The sequence below is a fragment of the Meleagris gallopavo genome, chromosome 3 (assembly GCF_000146605.3).
Source record: "Meleagris gallopavo isolate NT-WF06-2002-E0010 breed Aviagen turkey brand Nicholas breeding stock chromosome 3, Turkey_5.1, whole genome shotgun sequence".
Lineage (NCBI taxonomy): Eukaryota > Metazoa > Chordata > Aves > Galliformes > Phasianidae > Meleagris > Meleagris gallopavo.
Window position 1 is genome coordinate 30,898,157 of NC_015013.2, and position 8,491 is coordinate 30,906,647.

The window sequence follows — 8,491 nt, forward strand, 5'->3', positions numbered from 1 at the left end:
AAAAAAATTACAAACCATTAAGATGTTTGCCAACAGCTTTCATGAAGCACATGCTGCTTCAGATTCTTGCTAAGAAACGTCCAATAAAAATGCCCTGTTATTCTTGAATTGGTCTAATTTTGCCTGTGAAAACTATGAAGAAACTTGCCAATTGCTCATACGCTCTAATAGATGCAATTTTAACCAGCTCAGTCCTCTTTTTGGAATGCACTCTTCTAAGAGCATTAAAGTCATTTCTCCTCATTTTTATATTTTTCATTTTGGCTGGGTTTGAAGGAAATATGTGTCACTTATAAATTAGCTTATTATAGCCTTGCGTTGAGTTCATATGGGGAGCATCACTGATATAAATTAAATTCCTTCATTATTTTAAATTGTAGTCTTAAGCAAGGAGCTACAAGCTAAATACACAATTATCTACTCATAATAACATGACTCTGACCAAAAGGCAGTGAGGAAACCAAGATGCTGAGTGAGCCATCAGGCCAAGTAACAACAAAAATCCTTTGTACAGTCATTTTCCCAGACAGCTTCCCCAAAGCCTGAAGAACACCACTTACATCAGAAAAGCTTTTTTTACAAAGCATGTCCAGGCTGGACTATGACCACTGGTTTGCCATTTGGTGGGGATTTCTCCTCCTTTAGTGATACTTGGCAGCTTTGGCTTTGCTCTGAATATCGCACAGCCCTTCTGATATCAGCCCCATCAGTCTATGATCCCAGCCTTATCCTGTATATAGGAAAGTATGTGACTGTGGTACTGTCCTGACTGTTGGGTCTAAGATAAGTAATGCTTTGTGTCCTGGGGACTGTGCCTTGATTTTTATGATACTGTTTTTTAGGAGGCCTGTGTTGGTTCTGCACTGGGAAACAGGAATCAGAATGCAAGCAGCCAAAAGCACTTGAAGCACTTGGTACTTACCAGGCATACTGAAGTATGGGTTCTGCTTAGAAAAGCCTCATGAAATGAGAGTTATTCACTCAAAGAAAAGAGGAATGATAACAACAAGATGTAGGTCATGCGCTGAAGAGCAGATTAGGGACGGTCTGTTTGCTAATGTCATCCAGCCAGCAGCCATTCCCTCCCTCTGCATTACCAAATATACAAAATACATTTAGTATTTGCTATCAGTATGAATGCTGTTTAAGATTATGTATAGGCAGGATTTGCAAAGGATGGCTTTTCCAGAGGCACAGGATTTGTTAGCTTGTCTTCATTACATTTAGAAGTATGATACACAGTCATCAATATGTACTGCAGTGTAGCATAGGTTAGACATCCAACACATTTGTTATTGTGGTAGGTGAAGAAATTCTTCATTCTAAGTCCCCATTTTATCACCATTATGAGACATTTCTAATTTGTGAGAAGTGTCATATCTATACACCCAAATAATGTTCTTAAAATACAGCTCACTAAAAAAAATTTGAAATGGACTCAGCTTATGAAGAACAGCTTGCCACACCACCATACATTTAATGAAGGAGACAGCAGAACCTGGGCTCGGATTTTACAGATGCTATGCCTTAACTACTGCTTAGTTTGAGCAATGCAAGACAGATGATTAAAACAAGAGCCCACACTCTCACAGGCTCATTGCCCACTGAAAGAGGAAGAAGGGGAAGAACTTGCCTGCCCGTTTCCTTCCACCTGCTTCCCATCAAGCAGAATTTACCTATGCAAGTGCTTATATATATACATATACATATATAACAAATGGATTGCATAGCCTCTGTGCACTAAGATCCCTGTGAGACATCCTGCCCCATAGGTCTGCTCCAGCCCAGGGGAATTGCCTGGAGCAAAGGAAGTAGAAGCGTATTTGGTTTGCATGACCTACTCCTTTATGACTAGGAGGCCAAAAATAATTTCCTCGGGGTCTTTCCATTGATTCTGATTTGAAGATGCTGAAAATACAAATACAAGAAATATAAATATTCAGGCACCACTCACAGATCCACTTCCAAATAACGTGAATGAGAGAGGAAATAAAAAGTGCCTACAAAGTGGTGGTGGGGATGATTATGTATGTATCCAAATTGCCAGTATTAAAAACAAGGAAAGAAAAGGATAGCCTGAACCTGAGTAAAGCTCAGCTGCAGTGCACAGCAACCACAGCATATTTCACAGACAAATCTATGAGGAAATATAGCCTCTTCTCAAATTCTCTAGCTGGCATGTTGTCAGTAGCCACTGTTGCCTTCATTGCTTATTCAGCACAACATCAATAATATATATTTTTTTCTCAGCAGTTACACACATATCACTAAAAGATTTCCTGGCATTTACAAGGATGCTTTGAGACACTGTGATCTTGAAAGAGAAGGCCTACATGCATCCGCCTATCAATCATGGGCACCTTTTAATTAGTGTGAAAGAAACGCCTACTGTGTTAAGCAAGACACTCAGAGGTTGGTTATCCCTCTCTGTCACTATACAAGACCAAAGCCATCTTGCGTAAGGGCATGTTGCAGGGATGAGAAGGACTTGGTACTACAGTATATCATCTCATACTGAGGGAAGGAATTAGCCAATTGTTCATCAGTCACATTAAAGAGCTAAGAGAAAGAGGGCAGGGATACTCAGCATTCTGCACCAGTTTAAAGGGATGTATTAAATGAACACATAGAGAATATGGAATTGTACATAGCAGGTAACGGGGAGGGTTGATTATCTGTGGACCTCCCAGAAAGATGTGCTGTGCAGTTGCATTGGGGAGGAAAGAAATGGCTCATTGGAGCACTGGATCGTGCCTGTCCTGTCCCAGCCTGTAAGAGTGCCTGCCAGACTTCTTTTTTCCTTCTTCAGTAGTAAAACTGGGGGGAGGGGAAGAAAAAGTAAGTTTTTTGGATGAGATCAAGCCAGATTTCTTGTCAAAATGAGAGACTTCAATCACATTTATAGGTGATGACTGAAATTATACTCTCGAGCATTTTTGTGTTGACATAAGGACATGACACATTCCCCTTTTCATTATCAGTCAACCTCAACCTCATGATTCAGTAAAATCTGGAGGAATCAGATTCATCCACTTCCCTTTCTTTTTAGGAGACATTTTTATCTGAGGACAAGCAAGTTTCTCAGAGGTATAACTGTAATGCTAAGAGGAGGAAATGAAGAAAGGTCTCCTGGTTCCTTCACCAAGCTGTGCAAGAACCACTTAATTACCAAGGGCAGGCACGGTCACTGGGGAAGAGAAAGGTGGGAAGCTCAAAAGCAGGAAGAGATGCTGTCAGGGGCACAATCATACAATGCCACGTGGCAGTAGGAGGAAATGACTGAGGAGGCATCTCATCAGATTGGTGAGATAAGAAACATTTGAGGTGACTATACAAAGATGCAGTCAGCAAAAGTCCACAGAGGCCCAGGCATCCCTCTGCTAGAAAGCAAGTCCTGACTCAGGGAAGTCAGATGGTCCAAGCAATGATCTGCAGGCTGGGGAGGCTGATTTGAAGACAATAGAGATAGTGTGGGTAGGCTAGACAATAGCTAAGACAAGAGTATTTGAAGGGTAGAAAGGCAAAGAAAGGACAAATCATAGAACAGTTTGAGTTGGAAGGGACTTTTAAGGTCATCCAGTCCCAACCCCCTGCTATAGGTAGGGACACCTCCTTCTAGACCAGGTTGCTCAAAGCCCCATCCAGCTTGGCCTTGAATGCATACAGGGACGTAGCATTCACAGCCTCATTGGGCAACCTGTTCCAATGTCTCACCACCCTCACAGTAAAGAATTTCTTCCTGATATCTACTCTAAATTTGCTCTCTTCCAGTTTAAAGCCATTCCCCCTCATCCCATCAGTGCTTGCCCTTATACAAAAGTCCCTCCTCAGCTTTCCTATAAGTCCCCCTCAGGTACTTATAAATCACGTAAGGCAGAAGAAACAGCAGAGCTAAGAGCACTGTGTATACTTACAATGCTTAAAGATTGCTCAAAAATTTTGTAGATAAAATGAGAGTCCACAGTCTGAGACCCTTGCAGTCTAGTCAAAGACATGACAGTGCGCTTGACATGAACAAGGAGTGGTAGGCTGAGGGATGTAATAATAAGTAATGAGCTGCAACAGGGACAGCACAAACTTAAATTGAACAATACGTGTATAGGTTGTTAGAGTCTGGTTTTGGGATGGAGTTAATTTTCTTCATAGAGGCTGGTATGGGGTCATGTTTTGAATTCAGGAGGAAAATAAAAAACTATATCTACATTTTAACTGTTGATGAGCAGTGCTGCATAGAACTGAGGATGTTACAGCTTCTTCTACTGCCTTGCCAGTAATGGAGGACACAAAGAGTTGGAAGGGGACAGCACTTGGACAGTTGACCTAAACTGTCCAAAGAGATGTTCCATACCATCACATGGCAACATGCTGAACAACAAAACTGGGGCAATAGGCTGGGGGTGGGTGCTGTTACTGCTCAGGGACTGGCTGAGCATCAGTCAGCAGGTAGTGAGCAATCGTTCATTTTGTATATTATTTTCCTTTCCTTTCTGTCCTATTAAACTGTCTTTATTTCAGCCCATGACTCTCTCCCCCATTGCACTGGGGGGAGTGAGCAAACAGCTGCTCTGCCTGCTGAGTTAAACCAAAACAAGGTTACGGAAGAATCTCCCAAGAGAACAGACAAAAAATTTCCACTTATGAACACCTGAACAGAATGCTATGTACAGCTGGGAGATGAATGAGGGGGCGTATCCCTAGAGGAGTTCATAAACTGTTTCATGTAGATGAAGAAACACAGCCTGAGTCTCAGCAAGAGCTGTGCAGAACAGATGCAAACGTTTCAGCACTGGTCACAAGTGTCAGCCTGTGCAGACATCATTTAATGTGTCCACTGAAAAAGCAGAATGATAACTGCCATCATATAAAAACCTCTTTAGAGCGGTGATACATTGCTAGACAGGAGTTTTCATAATTACCAAGAGCCTTTTTAAAGTTCAATTTCTGTTGTATGAAGCATAGGCCTGGGAATGTACTCTAATTTCTAGATGCTTTGCTGTCTTGCTTCCCACTAAATCATTCGATAGCATTAAGTCTGTAATGCAACTTTATGTCCCAGCACTGCCATCATGCTTGCTTTATAGCAATTCAAAAGACAATACAGAACTCAAAGTAGCTGATATCTATTACATTCTTATCTAAGATAAAAGTATCGAAGCAAACTAAATATCAGACATCTCAGTGATTTTAAGCCGGGAAGTCCACTGGAGTCATCACTAATTGTACAAGAGTTAGATCAAGATCAGTTCTCTGGGCAAAGTTACTGATTTCCTCATCCTATTTTAGATTCCATACTCTTATTCCTCACTGGCCACAACAACGGTCATGATCAGCGTTAATACACAGAAAAGTTGGGGCAGAAAAAGGGACTTTCCTAACACCTAGCACAGTAAAATCCCACTGGCATTAAAGTGAATTGCGGTAGGGAAGTTTCCAAAATATACTGTCTCTCAAACAAACTCGTTGTACCTTCCAGCATAATCTACCAATAAATACATTTCTCGTGGACTTGATATATGAGCCACATTTTCTTTTCTCTACAGCAATTTGCTTAGGATTCCAGGAACTGATATTCCAGAAATGACCAAATAGTCCAACACTACATAAGAATGCCTTATAGGACTTGAATATATTTGCTTTGGAAAAGATAAGATAAATAGAATAGATAAAGCTTGCCATCTAGAGGAACTATTCAGAAATCCACTTTTTTTTTGTCCTTCTTCATCTGTTTAATGTATTTTGGTATTGATCATAATTAGTCAACCAACTGAAGAGATTTCAACAAGCTGACTAGGAGATTCAGCTTCAGTTCATTCATTGTGCTACTCAGCTTCCCCCTTTTTTCCCACCCTGCAAAAAGACCCCTGCTCCATCTTGCCCTTATAAGCATTCTACTGCAATGTCCTGTTCCCAGTGCTCTCTGTACAGTGAAAAGAACAGACAGCAGTGGTGGGACTCCTACCTGGCATTTTGGTGAAGGGTTATCCAGAGGATGGACAAGGTGCTAAGTCCAAAGGTCTCCTTCATCCTGAGTTGTTCTGTGGTGCCATGGAGCCCTTGAGGATGCTTCCTAGGGAAGAAATACCAGCAGCATCTCTTCTGTAGAGCTTACCATTCCAAATACCAACCATGAAAGTTTGGGGCTCAATTTCATTGCTTCAGGGGGCTTAAATATAAATCTCTCCAGATTCAAGGAAAATCCCTATTCTTTCTCTGTGGAAAGCAAAACCTTTAGAGAATGCCAAAAGACAGGAAAGTCCTCCCTCATTCACCTGTGGATAAATTAACTGTTAAGTCCTGTCACCTGTTTACATATTTTTATGTCAAACAGGAGAGTTAAAAACCAAACAAATAATAAGAAAACAACATATAAGCAGCTTTTAGAGCCAGGTATGAAACATGATAGGTTCTAGGCCTAGTGGAGTTCATACACCTTAGCCAAGACCCCAAGGTATGAGCCCTGAGCAACCTATCCTTTGAAGCAAGTTGCTTGGAAAACTGGGCTGTGAGGTGCCAGGCACACTCCCTGTGGGGCTGCCACTTTCTCTCACCAATGTTAGCATCCTTCTTACCTCCCAGAAGGGCTGCAAGCAGGCTGAGCTGCAGCTGTCAGCTAAGAAGACAAACCTCTGCATGGGATTGAGAAGGGCAGAGGCCAGCAAAGAAGAGCCATAGATAAAACAGCAGGTTATGGGGTAATTACTTCAATCTGGAGCATAGGAGCAGGAAAGAGATCTAGGCTACAGGGTACTGGAGCAGCCTGAAAAATGCAGTTAATGAAGCAGGAGTAAGATAATACAGTTCTGGTAACCTGTAATAACATGAGAGGTATTGGCCTCAAGGTGCACCAGGAGAAGTTCAGTTTGGGTATTAGGAAAAATTTCTTCTCCAAAAGAGTGTTCAAGCACTGGAACCAGGGAAGTGGTGGAATCGCTGTCCCTGTTCTCCCTGTGTGGAGATGTGGCACTGAGGAGCACGGTTTAGTGGGTGTGGTGGTTATGGGTTGATGGTTGGACTTGATCTCTTCCAACTGTAATGATTTTATGATTTTATGAATTAGAAGCCCTCAGTTGTGGTGGGAGTGACACAGCAGCTGTAGTAGTAGTCTCTATAGGACAGAGTGGAAGAAAGCGATCATGGTGAGCAGGCATGAACGCACCCAAGTAGCAAGGCCACAGGAAGTTGGGGCTACTGATCTTCAGGTAAAGAAAGCTGCCCTGGCTCTGTGCAATGCAGTCAAGGCTGCTGTGCCACTTACCCTTATCAAACATGCCAAGCAATTCCCAGGTACTTTCTCTTGCATCAGAGTGGATTAGGTAAGCAGAAACATGGCACAGTGATGCAATTATTTGGCTCAACACAGTGCTAGGCACAACATCATTGACACTGTGTGTTAAAATGCCTCAATTTGAGACCTTAGCCTCTGCCTCAAGCACAGATGCTTCAAAGAGATTATGAGTACCGCTCTTGTTTCACTAGATGGAAAGTAGTATCTCTTTCCAGCTTCAGACCCAGCAGGCTAAACCACTAAACAGAATTTCACATGAATTTCAGTGGGCAGGACTTAGTCCAATTAAGCAAATAGCACTGTCCTACTTCTTTTGAAATCAAAGAGTTTTACCATTTATAGAAATCAAAAATTGTTCATTACGCTTTTGCTTTTTGATGGGCACACTGATTTCAGAAGGGTCACGTCTCTGAGGAGGACAAAAAGATGCAGTCAATGAGAGGTGAACATAACCACAATATGAGCTGCTATCGAGATCATCGGTTCAGGGATTCTTCTGAGTTCATTTTTAGGGATCGGTGTCATTAACGCTCTAAAGCCAAATTTTTAGCATTGTGATGGTGTTCCTCAGGACCTATGTTTAGCTTTTCAATTACCCCTCCTTTGGGCTGGGAAGTTGGCAACAATTAGATGAGTCTTCTCCAGCTCAGTGTTGGCCTGATATGTCACCTACCCTTCTGTACCCTATTGTTTCATCATACCGCACTCCTCCTAATGAGACTTGTTTATCTTTCTTTCAAGTTTCATACTATTTCCTGCTTCACTGAGATTTATGATGAAAGAAAGAGTAATGCTTCTAATTGATCCTCTTCAGATGACATTATCTCCTGCAAGAGCATCAGTCAGTGGTGGTAAACATATGTTTGACAAGAGTTTTCCGTTTTATATGCCACCTTGGAAATTTTAAGAACAGCTGAAGCTCTGCTGTTAAAGGATGAGCAATACAAGAATGAGAAGTAACAAGTACAGGGAGGATGGCAATGGAAATCTCTCAGATCTCTGACGACATGGTGGTGATTATAAGATCCAGCTGATCAGACTGGCAAAACCTCTTCATCGAGAGCTGCCCTTTGCATGCTAGCTTACACGTGTGTAAGCCTCTGGGCACCGTGTTGTTCAGGCAATCTTCAGCAGCCTGTGAGCATGACCGTGTCAGCACATGGAAAACAGAAGTTCCCATTTTCAGCTATTTAAGAAAAGAGCAAA

At 41.9% G+C, this 8,491-nt stretch overlaps 1 long non-coding RNA gene across 1 annotated transcript in view; it reads right to left on the reverse strand.

Annotated features, from left to right (window-relative positions):
* LOC104910185 overlaps positions 1 to 8,479 on the reverse strand; it is a 19,820-nt gene extending 11,341 nt beyond the window's left edge. The window contains exons 1-2 of the long non-coding RNA XR_004159199.1: positions 5,960 to 8,479; positions 923 to 1,088 (exon numbers count right to left, since the gene is read on the reverse strand). This is a non-coding gene — a long non-coding RNA (uncharacterized LOC104910185). The remainder of the gene's footprint in view (positions 1 to 922; positions 1,089 to 5,959) is intronic.
* Positions 8,480 to 8,491: the final 12 nt, after the last annotated feature.